Below are 15,220 nucleotides of genomic sequence, written 5' to 3'. Positions count from 1 at the left end.
AACAGAGACATACCTGTAACAAGGCTGATAGTATTAGGAAGCTAAAAAATGTAAAACTGACACTTGGGAGTAAATGGAATAACAATAAAGGACAAGAGAAAGAAGATCTTCAGATTGGAAAATATACAAAGAAGTGGTTAATAGGAAGTTGAAATAATAAACAAATGAAGAGATAATTTTTTAAAGTTCATTTTTATTCATAAAATTCTAAGTTTTATTTTTATTAATACTTTGTGTTTCTGCATCACTTTCTTTCCCAATACAGCCCTCCTTTTCCCTAAAGAGTCATCCTTTATAATAAAGAAAAAAAAATGTATATCCTTATTGACTATCTTTCTTCTGTGGCTAAGTAAATTACCTTTGGTTAGTTGCTGAAATGCCTACAAGCGTCTCATTTTCACTCCAAAATCTAGTATATAAGCTAAAAGGCTATGGGTCTGAGTTTGGCACAGGCCAAAATACTCTCTATTTGATACTCAATTGTAATTTTTCTCAGATGGCTATATTCCATGTCCCATAGCCAGATGGCAACACTCATAAGCTTTTGGGGGAAGGGACAAGAAAGGAAAAAGCATTTATATAGTACCTACTATGTGCCAGGCACTGCATTAAGCACTTTGACAAGCATCTCATTTGATCCCCACAACAACCCTTCAAGGTAGAGACTACTATTATCCCTATTTTGCACAGACAGAGGTTAAGTGACCTGCTCAAGGGCACACAACTATTAAGTGCCTGAACCAAATTTTAACTCAACTCTTTCTAGGCCCAGCAACCTAGCCACAGTATCACCAGTGGACTCTGGTATTAAAAAGATAAGACTTTTGTTTTCAGGAGAAGCTTGGAATTATTAATGCAGTTTTGCAATTTTTGGAAGGCAATGCCACCCACTTTCCCTCCTGTTCAACTCTGGCCTCAAATTATTTCTTTGTACTTTCTATCTCAGATACTGTATATACATGGATGGACAAGCTCTATAGGCTGTTCATCCAAATGCATGGTTGGTCAAGCCAAACTCTTAAGTAGTTATGGATCTCTTCCAAGAGGCCCCGAAATGTTCTGGGGCTTGATGCAAATGTCATATGCAAAGAGGAGCATCTGGAAGACCTTGCCACTCACTGGGAATTATCACACTGGCTCTCCTCCATCTGTGGATAACACTTTTGACTGGCATATAGAGTTTTCTTTTTTATGCCTTAACTTGATGTTTGGGATCAGAGGGTCATTCAAGAGGGTTACTGATACATCTTTTTTAAAATCTTGAATGATTTTGATGTATTTGCCAAAGATACTTTGTTGGAAGAGAGCCTTTAAACTGGTATTTTACTCAATCAAATCAAATGCTTTTTCATAATCAACAAACAATAAAAAATAGTAAGGTCTTATTTATCTATATCTTTTAGTCAATTTCAAAAAAAAAAAAAAAAGGAAAGAGAAGGAAAGGAAAAAAAAGGAAAAGATGTGGTCCACTGCAGAATATCACTTGTGAAAGCCTGCTTGTTCTCTAATACCTCATCAGGGATGCCTTTGATTCATGAATGAAAGAATGAATGAATAAAGGATTTATTAAGCTCTTATCATATGCAAAGCCCTATGCTAAGAGAAAAGTAAAACAGTCCCTGTTCTCTAAAACCTCACATCCAAATGAGGGAAACCATACATAAAGAAGGTTTCAGCTGCAAATCAGATAGTCCTTAGAATGAAGTCGCAGAGCTGACGGTAATGCCTCTTCATTAATGCCATTCCACTGAAAAAATCTTATCCATTTCTGACGTTGAATTATTTGAAAGTGCCAAGGACTTTGGTGAAAAGAACGTTCTTTTTCTGGGTCTATGTATGTATATCTGCTGGAGAGCTGCCAGACTATCTTCACAAAGGTTGTTTCCCAACATGGTATTTGAGAGAACTAGACTGAAAGCATTGCAATTCCCAAGGCTCTTGGGCCATCAAGATATGAAAGGAGATGGTGATCAAGGTGGTGGTCGTTTGACTTGGCTGGCACATGCTGTCTCCTGCCCCTCTTTCAGAGTGCCCTATGAGCAGCAGATGGCTGGTGGTTGAGAGGGACAGTGAGACCCTTCTTCACCTCCCTAGTTGGTGACTCTGAGGGCCGGGCAAACAGTCCAGGCATGCTACATACTCCCATGGTTCTTGTGCCTATCTGACTTTTGGTCGAAGGTGGTCAGCAGTTGTTGCTGAGAGTGATGAGGAAAGTAGAACCCTTTTCCAAGATTTCTCCCCTCAATGATGGCTTCTGAGGCTGGACTAAAAGAAGGTCTGGTGGTTTGCTCACTGCTTCAAAAGTTACAGCTCTTCAACATTCTGATGATATTAAATAGGTTTCTGGCCAGGTTTCCTTGCAAGCAACTTACCCAAGACCTATTATCATTATTTTATCCTAAAAGCCCAGATAGATGAAGCCAAGATGGAGATCTTGAGGCAGATAGGTGGCACAATGGATAAAGCACTGAGCCTGGCATCAGTAAAACTAGAGCCCAAACTCAATCTCAGATACTTACTAGCTGTGTGACCCTAGGTAAGTCATTTAATCTCTGTCTCAGTTTCCTCAACTGTAAAATAGGGATAATAATAGAACCCAGGGTTGTTGTGAAAATTAAATGAGATAACATCTGTTGAGTGCCTGGCAGAGAAGCTGGCATTTAATAGGCACTAAATAAATGCTTCTTTACTTTCTATCATGTGTAGATGAATCTCAAAGATTCTGTATAGATGAGAAAATAAACACATAGGTTAGTAGTTGCTAATATACTTTCAATCATCTTATTTCAATATAAATGAGATCTGAGATTTTTTCTATACCTTTGGCATCCTCACCTCCTTCATAAACCTGGTGCATTGATCTCTCAATGCTTTCACAACTGTACCTCCAATGCACATTTCTACCACATACACTTGCCCCAATCCAGTTGCCTTTCCCATCTTAGTTTTTTTAAAGTATTTTCTGCCTCCCCTAAATCTTGGCATGTTGCCTTTTCAATTTAAATAATTTACCATCAGTGCAGTAACTGATCTTGATGACATTCTTTCTCGTTGAAGGCATCTAACAATGTTGCATGGGAGCAAGCATACAGCCCTGCTTCGTTCCACTGGCAGCTGGGAAAGCTCAAAAGCGCTGTCCATTAACCAGAACCTGTGCAATCATGCCATAATGAAAGTTTCTGGCACAGGACCACTCAGCATGGCATGCCCTCATCAAAGAAGGAGCTCTGCTCTAAGAGTGAAGCAGAATTGCAGTAGTTCAAAAGAAACATGGGATGCTCAAATTTAGAGCCATTTCCACTCTGAATGATCACATGGACTATTTGTGCCCAATCTGTGGTAGAGCCTTCTGAGCTCATACAGGTCTGACCATCCACAGTTGGATTCACTGTACCTTGACTCCAACACAGTGATGTCATTTTGGTCTTCTCTTAGAGAACGGACAACAACCAACTAATCAATCTCCCCTAAAAGCACTTTGGAAGTATAATGTTCAGTTACCAATGTGTTGTCTCTACTGTCACTGATGGTGGAAAGTCTGTTATAAAAAAATCTTTGCAGGTATTTCCCATTTTTTCTTCCTTTGATGTTCTTTCGTTTTCATCTTTAAATAACCTAAGGCTGACTTTCATTACCCTCTACTGCTTCCTTCTATTTTATGAGATAACGATGCTCATAATCACTACCCTTCTATGTAGTATTTTACAAACAAGTTTACTCCTTCTCCATCTCCACCCTAATGACTTCCTCACCCTGTTAGTGCCTCCACCTACCTGTCTTCCTACTCCAAAGAGTGGGTTCTGATGGTGAGTTCCTACAAAAACCTCCATTTCAGAAAGTACCCACACATCAGTAACATTCAGTTGTACCCCAGCTCAGCCTCTACTCCACAGACAACTTCACCTCCACCCCAGCAGCCTTCTCATTCTAGCAACACCTCATCCCCTAATGCCGCCTCCTCTTGAGCATTGAGCTCCTCCCTGGAATTCCCCATTTGAATAATTTCCCATGCCTACCTACCATGCTCACTTCTAACTTGGCTGATGCTTCTCCTCTCTCCTCACCTCTACTTTTTCTATTCAAAAAAGCAAAACCATTCTGTAACTGACACAGACCAAAAGAGTTACTTGTAGTTCAAACGGGAAAAAAAAAAACCTTAAATCATGGAATAGCTAAGCTAACCACCTAAAGTAAATGGGACTTCAGGGAAAAGTAAACAAAGGTTTCAGTAATGAGAGTTGCACCAATTTGACCTGTACCATTATAAATGGATCAAAATTAGAACAAGAGCAACAAGATTATCAGATTAGGGCAAATAACATGGCAAAGAAAAAAACAGAAAAAAGGTCAATTCAAATAACAAAAGGGTCAAATTCAGAAATAAAACGGATCACTGAAGAGAAAGGAAATGAAAAACAAGATTTCACAAGGCAAACTGAAAGAAATTATAGATTTATTTTAGCGTGGGGGTGTGTGGGATACAAGATTGTGAAAGCTTCCCATGAATAAATCAGGCAAGGTAATACTCAAATAGTACAAATTTAGTTAGGATGTAGACCTCACTAGGCCTAAGTTTCGTTTTCCTGTAAATCATATGACTTCGGGGAAATCAGGTGGTCTCCGCCTCTCCCCCTCCCCTAGCTTACTCGCATGCCGTCATCTTAACATTAAGATTTCCCTGTAAGGTAATTCTGTAGTTTCTGTGTTAGTATTGGGTAAACTTATTCTGGGATAGGTTGTGAGGCCACCTGTCCCAGCAAATAGGGACAGGGGTCCAGCCTCTAGGGGTGGAATTTCTTAGAATTGTTTGTACAAGGTTATATATCCCCTTGCTTGCCTTCTCCCCCTTGCCTCTCTGCACTACCATCCCGCCCTGGTAGTGAGAGATGCCCAGTTCTCACGAGACTTGATCAAATAAAGCTTCTGTTTTGTTTCTACCTTGAGAAAACCGAGACACCTCTGTTTTTGTTTATTTTGAGCCTGTGGTTTGTCCCACACAGGGGTAACTAATGATACCAACAGCAAAAAAGATGAAATTTACTAAGATATATGCATATCCTCAATTATAATTCAAAAAATAAAGAGAAGCGTTAAATATTCATGTATTTCTCTAGAAATGACCAAAGATAACTCAAGCAAATACTATTCTCCTAATATTTTCAGGCTGCCTAAAATTTATATCCTTTCCCCAAATTTGACTTTTTAAAAAACTTGTGATTCATTACTTCCACCTACTATCTTAAAGCTATGTGGAATCTACGTATACAGTACTTTTTAAAGTGTTTTATAAAAACATAATTTACAAATTTACAATTAGTAATTTACAAATTGGCATTGAACTTGAAAGATACCAACAAACATGGACATCTTCATAAACAAAGAACATTAAAGTATTGTATCTGAAAACACAAATCTCATTATGTTTGGTCTTTTGTTTTTTAAAAATATATACAAAATTGAGCCTGTTACTTCCACGAGCTAGTCTACTTGTCTGTGATTCTCTCTGAACCTCTGGCTCTCTTCTGTGCATTTTTAAAAATGTACCAGTACTCTTCAGGTGTTCTTTAAAAAGGATCATTTTAAAAGGAAATCTCTTCACAAATGAATCTTCCCAATGAATATCACATCTTTAACACAACTAAGGTTGTGTCAGTATATGACAGGACTTCACAGCTGCATCTTGGAATTCACAATACTCCAAGAAGGGTGAACAAGTGCAGTTCTCCAAAACAAACCATCACTATCTACTAATCTGCTTAAACACCTTCCCATGTGAAAGAACTTTTAACATGGGGGGGGGGGGGGAAATAAGCTGATGGAGATAAAAGAGCTCCACTTTAACCCTTGAGAAAAAAGTTTCCAATAACCAATAAATTAAATACACTCCCCCCTCCAACCTTACCCTTCTTATATCTTTAGCTTGTCTAGCCTCAGTCCATTAAGGCTCTTAAGTGCTTCACTTAAACAAACAAATAGTAAATGGGGGAGAGGAGGGAGAAGGGGGCATATTTCTTATACTGAGTGATTAAGCCTTTGAATGCTTCAGGAGGTCTCTCTTCCCTCTTGTTTTAAGTATTAATGAAAGCTGAAGATGAAGATACCTACGTGTGAAATTTACTAATTCTCACTGTATTGTCCCATTCCTCCCATCAGAACCCAGGAGGCCCATTAACATTCTACTCACTATTATAATATTATTCTGAGAGATGCTTACCGGTATTTTCAACACTTCTGCAACATTTAGCTTCTTTTTTTAAACTGAGCGCCTTAGTAAAGGAATAAAGGAGAATTCTTGGACTAAGTCTTCACCTGAAATAAAAAGACAAATCATTAAATTAATAACAATGATCATTGGCACAAGCATATTGTTTGTAATATGCTATGACTTTAGGAGTGCTAAAAACTATAGTGGCTACCACATTTAATACACAAAAGAGAAAATTTAAAATATGCTTTTATTAGCATATTTTTTAAAAAGGTTTCAAGGACAAGGTTTCCAATAACAATCAGCACTTTGGTCACATAATTTCTCCTAATTTTCAAAAGGAGTCTTTTCTTTTTAAAAAAAAATTGATAAAATTAACTTGAAAACACCACTCCACATAAATATTTCATTATGCAAAGAAGAAAGGAGTACTTTGTATGAAGCCTCAACTCTCATTAAGTATAGCTTAGTTTTTAAAAAAATTATATAATAGATTCACCCTGTTGATTCCAAAAGCTATTCTATGTTTCTCTCTGAAATGCTTTTTGTGCATTTTTTAAAACATCTCAGTCTTTTCTTTAAATAGGATTTTTTCAAAAAGAAATCTATTTTCAAGGTTATCTCCCCAATAATTTCCACATCTTTAACACAACCAAGGCTTTCCCTAGTATACAAGAAGATTTCATTTTTAAAGCTCTTGCTTTTGAGACACCAGCAAACTACTTCTCTTTCATCAATGCTTATCTAGTTCTTTGCCTAGTTTTTCCTTTCAATAAGCCATGCAAACCACTTCATGACTACAGTTACTGAGTTAATTAAAAGGAGATTTAACATCAGATGGAGGTAGTATGTCATAGTAGAAGTAATGTAGTTATAAGGCTCAAATGAAAAAAATGAACATAGAGAGTGCTATCTAAACTTTATAACACTATGTTTTTCTCATTTGAAGGGAGGAGAAAACGAATGAGAATTTATTAAGTACTTATTCATGTGATGGGTAGCATGCTTTGCAAATAAGCACTTCAGAAATATTATATCATATGATCCTCACAACAGTTACAACGGAAGGTAGGTACAATTATGATACCCATTGTACAGGTTAAACTGTAAGCTCCTTAAGGGCAGGTACTGTATTTTGACTCTTTATATCCCCAGTGCCCAGCACAGTGCCTGGCACACAGTAGGTATTTAACAAATGTTTACTGATTGACTGAAGACACTGAGGAAGACAGAGGTTACAGGGTCATAATGCTAGTATCTGAGGCTGGTTTTGAACACAAGTCTTCATAGCTCCACACCAAGCAGTCTATCCACTGAGCCACACTGGCTGCCATCTCATTCTTAGGCTGAAACCTTATTCTTAAAAGCTGTCTTTACCACTTCTGCATTGCCTACTGCTACAACCTGAATTATACAAATTATAAATATTTACACGAAGTTGTGTATAGAGATTCATATTAATTCTAAAACTGGGAAGGAGCGATTATCTGACAATGGGGGTGAAATTACATATGTAGAAGAAACAATCTTCAACTTGGAGTAAGAGACACAGGTTCAACTTTGCCTCTGACATCCTCACTTCATCTTTTTGAGCCTATTTCCTTATCTGAAAATACAAAAAATAATATCTACTGTACCTGTCTTCAAAGGGTTATTATAAGGATCCAAAGAACCTTTACTTTGGTTTACTTTGAATCCCACATGTGCTCTTAAGCACATCACTAACCCTCTCCCGGCCTCAGATCTTTTTCACAGCACTGCTAACTATCCTTCACCCATCTTGCACCTCTGAAGGGAATTTCTTTAAACCAAGTATAAAACTGTTTTTAACCCTATTAAACTTCATCTTCTTCAATTCAGCCAGCGGGCCATCAAGATGTGTTCATTATCCCTCTTAGCTTCTTTACCTTTATCCAAACCACTGATAAAAATGAGAAGCAGCACAAAGCACAAACCCTAGAGAGCCTTGGGGTTTTCTATTCTTTCCAAGTTGACGCGGAACCACAAGTAAGTATTCTTTGTGAATGGCTATTCAGCTAGTTCTGACTCTACCTAATGACGCTATCGTTTAGTCCAGTGGTGTCAAACTCAAAGAGAAATGTAATCTGCATAATCTGTAATACATATATAAGGAGTCCTATGGACTGCATATTGACTTAATTTTAAAATGTAATATTTATCTATGTTATACTTCATTCTTGTTTATTTTATTAAATATTTCCCAATTAAATTTTAATCTGGTTCAGGCTGCACTTACGTAACTGGCCCGTGTATTTGACATATCTGATCTAGTTGGCATGTCTCTTCCAACAGGAACAGCATGAGACTTTCTGAAATAATTTGTTTAAATCTAGGTAAACTCTATCTATAGCATTCCTATGATCTACTAGTCTAGTAACCCTATCTAAATGTACTTCCTCACTGAGAAAGAATACACACAGTGATGTCCTTCAACAGTGATGTAACCTCACCTTTCAGTGGTACCCTACCTTACAGTACTTTGCACTGTGCCAAGTGGCTACCCCAAGGATCCCATCAACATGGCAAGGCTTTCCCAGTTCTTACATTAATCCAAAGCCCCGAGAGGGTATAGGCCAGACCAGCTGAGGTACAAGTCACTACCTATTATCCTATAAAATACAAAGGAGAGAGGTCCAGCCAAAGTATGGTGAAAAATTTGATAATTTGATATACTTTTCAACAAAGGGGCAAAAAGGAAGAGAAAGCTTCACAGCGGAGGTTGCACAGGAATAGGGCCTTGACTACTGGGACTTTAGTTTCTTTGGTTTCTACATTTGGTGGGGAGAAGCAAGAAGTACAGGATAGAGGAGGGGGGAGTGTGAACAATGTAACGGAGGGAGAGGAGAGGGTAGGGAAAAAACCAGAAAGAATATCTCTTTCCCACAAACAGTACAGTGTAGAAAGAATGCAGAGTGCATGAATTGGAAGTACTATGAAATAAAGCAGACTGTAGTCAGATTATAGACGACCAGGAAAGTGAGTTTTTAAATCGAGTCAATAAGCATTTATCAAGCACATACTATTTCCAGGAAGAGAGCTGTGTGGTATAATGGATAGATCACTGGGCTTGGAATCAAGAAGACTCATCTTCCTCAGTTCAAATCTCTTAATAGGTGTGTGACATTGAGCAAGTTACTTGACTCTGTTTGCTGGCCTCAGTTTCCTCATCTGTAAAATGAGCTGGAGAAGGAAATGGCAGATCACTCCAGTAACTTTGCCAAGAAAACCCCAAATGGGGTCATTCAGAGTTGGATGTAACTCAACAACAACAGCAATGTTTCCAGGAACGTTAGCCGACACTGTGCAAAGCACTGAGAATACCACAAAAGACAAACCCAATACCTTCTCACAAGAACGTCACAATCCAATAGGGGGTGGGGAGAAGAAGAAGGAACATGCAAACAACTATGTACAAACAAGCTATAGATAGATAGATAGATATAGATATAGAAAATAACTTGGAAGTAATCTCAAGGGAAGGCACTAACATTACAGCAGAGGAAGAAAAGCTTCTTAAAGAAGGGAGAATTTAGCTGAGACTTGAAGGAGCCTGAGAAGCCAGGAGGCAGAGATGAGTAGTATTCTAGGTATGAGGCACAGCCAGTGAAAAGACACAAAGTTGGGATATCTTGCATGAGGAGGCCAGAGTCACTATATCACAGAATATATAGAACGGAGTAAAGCGTGAGAAGACTGAATAAATAGGAATGAGATGGGTTGTAAAAGCCATATCCAAAAAAATTATTCACTATGACCAAGTTGAATTTATAGCAGGGATGCAGGGATGGTTCAACATTAATAAACTGTCTAAATAATATTAATAACAAAGCATCCAAAACACATTATTATCAAGAAATAGAGAAAAAAGCATTTGACAAAGCACTCGTTTACATTAAAAAAATCTACAAAGGACTGGAAAGCAGGGACTAGCATGACCTCCCCGCCAAGTCCCTCCAAAAACCTATAAAAAATGGCTCTGAACCAATTCTAGAATGGCAGAACCCACAAAACAGCAGAGGGAAGCAGGGCTCCAGCCCAGGACAGCCTTGATGGTCTCTGGTGAGGTCTACCCCACACGGAGCTGGGAGCAGAGTGGAGCGGTGGGGAGCCGAGCCCAGCGTGGACCGACCAGAAGCTGGGCAGAAAGTGCCCTAGTGCCCTGAATCAGTGAGCTGCGGCAGTTACCAGACTTCTCAACCCACAAACACCAAAGACAGTGGAGAAGGTTAGTGGGAAAAGCTGTGGGAGTGGAAGGAGTTCGGGGTTCGGCTTCCAGCCCCGGGGACAGCAGAGGTGGGGCAGCTACAGCTACTGTTGCTTCTGGCCCCAGGCTCACCTGGTGGGAGGAATTAAGTGGCAGATCAGAGCAGGAGTACACAGCCTGCTGAAGATCTAAGCCCAGTCCGGGTTGGGGGTTCTTGGGGAAGGAGTAGTGCTGGTGTGACAGAGCTGGCACCTCCCCCCCAAATGTGGAACATAGAACTCTTTAGTCTACAAGCAGTCATAACCTGCTGAAAAACTCAAGGGTCAAGTTAGTTGGTTGGGAATATGGCCAGGCAGCGAAAATACACCCAGATTCAGTCTCAGACTTTGGATTCTTTCTTTGGTGACAAAGAAGACCAAAACATATGCCCTGAAGAAGTCAACAAAGTGCAAGAGCCTACACCAAAAGCCTCCAAGAAAAACATGAACTGGTCCCAGGCCATGGAAGAGCTCAAAAAGGAGTTGAAAAAGCAAGTTAGAGAAGTAGAGGAAAAATGGGGAAGAGAAATGAGAAGGATGCGAGAAAACCATGAAAAACAAGTCAATGACTTGCTAAAGGAGACCCAAAAAAATACTGAAAAATACACTGAAGAAAACAACACCTTAAAAAATAGACTCACTCAAATGGCAAAAGAGCTCCAAAAAGCCAATGAGGAGAAGAATGCCTTGAAAGGCAGAATTAGCCAAATGGAAAAGGAGGTCCAAAAGACCACTGAAGAAAATGCTACCTTAAAAATTAGACTGGAGCAAGTGGAAGCTAGTGACTTTATGAGAAATCAAGATATTATAAAACAGAAGCAAAGGAATGAAAAAATGGAAGACAATGTGAAATATCTCACTGGAAAAACCACTAACCTGGAAAATAGATCCAGGAGAGAGAATTTAAAAATTATTGGACTACCTGAAAGCCATGATCAAAAAAAGAGCCTAGATATCATCTTTCAAGAAATTATCAAGGAGAACTGCCCTGATATTCTAGAGCCACAGGGCAAAATAGAAATTGAAAGAATCCACCAATCACCTCCTCAAATAGATCCCAAAAAGAAATCTCCTAGGAATATTGTTGCCAAATTCCAGAGCTCCCAGATCAAGGAGAAAATACTGCAAGCAGCCAGAAAGAAACATTTGAGTACTGTGGAAACACAATCAGAATAACCAAAGATCTGGCAGCTTCTACAATTAAGAGATCGAAGGGCTTTGAATACAATATTCCGGAGGTCAATGGAGCTAGGATTAAAACCAAGAATCACCTACCCAGCAAAACTGAGTATCATGCTCCAAGGCAAAATATGGATTTTTAATAAAATAGAGGACTTTCAAGCTTTCTCAGTGAAAAGACCAGAACTGAATAGAAAATTTGACTTTCAAACACAAGAATCAAGAGAAGCATGAAAAGGTAAACAAGAAAGAGAAATCACAAGGGGCTTACTAAAGTTGAACTGTTTTGTTTACATTCCTACATGGAAAGATGATGTGTATGATTCATGAGACCTCAGTATTAGGGTAGCTGAAGGGAATATGCATATATGTGTATATATATATATATATATATATATATATATATATACATATATATGGAGAGAGAGAGAGAGAGAGAGAGAGAGAGAGAGAGAGAGAGAGAGAGAGGACACTGGGTGAGTTGAAGATGAAGGGAAGATATCTAAAAGAAATAAAAGCAAATTAAGAGATGAGAGAGGAACATATTGAGAGGGAGACAGGGAGAGACAGAATGGGGTGGATTATCTCGCATAAAGGTGGCAAGAGGAAGCAGTTCTGTGGGAGGCGGGGAGAGGGCAGGGGAGGGGGGAACGAGTGAATCTTGCTCTCATCAGATTGGGCCTGAGGAGAGAATACCATACATACCCATTTGGGTATCTTACCCCACAGGAAAGAAGAGGGAAGAAGATAAAAAAAGGGGGGGATGATGGAGGGGAGGGCAGATGGGGGTGGAGGTAATCAAAAGCAAACACTTTCAAAAGGTGACAGGGTCAAGGGAGAAAATTCAATAAAGGGGGATGGGTTGGGAAGGAGCAAAATATAGTTAGTCTTTCACAACATGAGTATTGTGGAAGGGTTATACATAATGATACACATGTGGCCTATGTCGAATTGCTTGACTTCTTGGGGAGGGTGGGTGGGAAGGGAGGAGGGGGGAAAATTTGGAACTCAAAGTTTTTAAAAACAGACGTTCAAAAACAAAAAAAAAAAAAGTTTTTTGCATGCAACTAGAAAATAAGATACACAGGCAATGGGGAGTAGAAATTTAGCTTGCCCTACAAGAGGGGAAGGGAAAAGGGGATGGGAGGGGAGTGGAGTGACAGAAGGGAGGGCTGACTGGGGAACAGGGCAACCAGAATATACGCCATCTTGGAGTGGGGGGGAGGGTAGAAATGGGGAGAAAATTTGTAATTCAAACTCTTGTGAAAACCAATGCTGAAAACTAAATATGTTAAATAAATAAATTAAATTTAAAAAAAATCTACAAAGTAGTGGCATGGAGGAATTCTTTTAAAATAAAAAGTTTATACCTAAAACCAAAAGCAAACATCATATGCAATGGGGATACACTAGACAGTTTCCCAATAAATATGAGTAAAATAAGGATGTCCACTCTCCCCACTATTATTTGATACAGTTCTAGAACTGCTAGCAATAGCAGTAAGACTAGAACTATTAGCAATAGCAGTAAGACAAAAGAAGTAATTTAAAGAATAATGATAGGTAAAGAGGAAATAAAACAATTTCTTGATTCTTATTTACTGGTGACATGCTAGTTTTCTTAGAAAATACTAAAGAATTCAAAGATATTGAGGCAATAATAGCTTCATCACTGCAAAATAAACCCACAAAAAGCAACAGAATTTCTATAGAATAACAATAAAATCCAAGAGGCAATAATAGAAAGAGAAACATCACTCAAAATAACTACAAAATACATAAAATACTTGGGGATCAATCTAAGCACACAAAATACTTATACAGATTCAATTACTTAAATAAATAAAGAATATCATAAATAGGTGGAGGAATACAATATTCAATACTCTTGGTTAAGATAGCAATATAATTAAAATGACAGTATTGATGGGTACTTGGGTGCTTGTGCTTGGACCCTAATTCTAACATCACATTTCTCCTTAACCTCTGCTTGGGTGCCTGTGCCTGGACCCCAATTCCAAAACCACATCTAGTTCCAAAATCATCTCTCCCTGGCCTCAAAATACTGTCTCAGGCAGTTCCTCTCCAGTTCAAGGGCAGCATGCCTTAGCAAAACATTTATCTCTCGTCCTGATACTGCAGCCAGCTGCACCTATAGAATTTATTAGTCTGTGTACATGCTAATTGGCTGTGTACTGGGTCATAATGATATTTACTACTTACTGATATGTATCTTAGACATAGTCAAATGTATACTCCCTTACATTTATCTTGTCTAACAAGACATTTGATGAGTCACCTGGATATTCCTGTTCGTTGACTTAGTGAGGTTTCAAGGCAAAAACCACAACTCGTTAGTTGACTTCGTGAGGTTTCAAGGCAAAAACCACAACTCCAGGTTGCCCCCCGCACCTTGGGCTATTTCCCAGTGAACTCTGGGTAAGATACCTGTGCAGTACATACAAAAAGTGCATGTTCCTGTAAGAACTAACCACCGCTTAGCCACTCCCTAATCCCACCCCAAAACACCTAATTGACATGTTTCACCCCCAAACCTCGTATATAAACTTTCCCTGCACCCCTGTAAGGTTGCAGGTTCCCTAAGAACTCTTGCCTCCTGTAAAGCGTAATAAATCTTTGGCACCTTGACTTAAAGAATGTTTGAGATCGTGAATTCACTCCAGACGGCCCCAACTCTCTCCATTACTTGGGTCCTTGAGGGGTACTCCCCCTCGACGACCCCATCTGGGAACTCTAGTCTTGGGGTTCCTAGACCTCGTCTCCCTCAACCCTCAACAATATTACTAAAGTTAATCTACAGTCTTAATGCTATACCAATCATATTTTCAAAAGAATACTTTGTATAACTCAATAACAATTCATTTAGAAAAAAAGATCTAGAATATCAAGGCAAATAATGAAGTGAGGCAAAAATGGAGGGGAAATAGCACTTCCTGACATCATATTATGTTACAAAGCAACAATCATTAAAACCATCTGCTATTGATTAAAAAATAAAGAAGTAGCTCAATAGGATAGACTAGACAAGGAAGACCCAGAAACATGAAACTCAATAATCCAAAGTCCAGTAAACCACAAAATATAATTTAATGAACTCCAAAATTTGATAAAAAAAAATTGCTGGAAAAACTGGAATGCAGTCTGGAAGAAATTAGGCATAGGTCAACACCTTGTGTCACAATTAACAATAAAATTTAAATAGATACACGACCTTAATATTAAAGATCACAACATTTAAAATTTTAGAAAAGAAACTGATTACATGAGATATATTCTTAACCAAACAAGTGATAAGACAATTGCAAAAGATAAAAAAGATAATTTTGATTAAATGAAACTGAAAAGTTTCAGCACAAACAAAACTGATGTCATGATGTGAAAAAATCTCTGCATCAAATACCTCTGATAAAGGTTTGGTAACTAAGATGTATAAATAACAAATATACGTATATGAATATGCATATATTCGTAGATAAAGACAGATAAGACCAAAAATCAATTTCCAACAGCTATCTGGTCAAAGAATATTAACAAAAAGTTTGCAAAAGAATT

The 15,220-nt window shown here is 38.4% G+C and overlaps 1 protein-coding gene across 1 annotated transcript in view; it reads right to left on the bottom strand.

Annotated features, from left to right (window-relative positions):
- Positions 1-6,309, bottom strand: part of LYST (lysosomal trafficking regulator) — a 172,078-nt gene extending 165,769 nt beyond the window's left edge. The window contains exon 1 of the mRNA XM_036757264.1: positions 6,215-6,309. The gene's annotated coding sequence lies outside the window, so the exon portion shown is untranslated. The remainder of the gene's footprint in view (positions 1-6,214) is intronic.
- Between the last annotated feature and the right edge of the window lie 8,911 nt (positions 6,310-15,220).

The sequence above is a fragment of the Trichosurus vulpecula genome, chromosome 4 (assembly GCF_011100635.1).
Source record: "Trichosurus vulpecula isolate mTriVul1 chromosome 4, mTriVul1.pri, whole genome shotgun sequence".
Classification (NCBI taxonomy): Eukaryota; Metazoa; Chordata; class Mammalia; order Diprotodontia; family Phalangeridae; genus Trichosurus; species Trichosurus vulpecula.
Note: the sequence above shows the minus strand (reverse complement) of the source record. Positions and strands in the feature narration are given on the sequence as shown.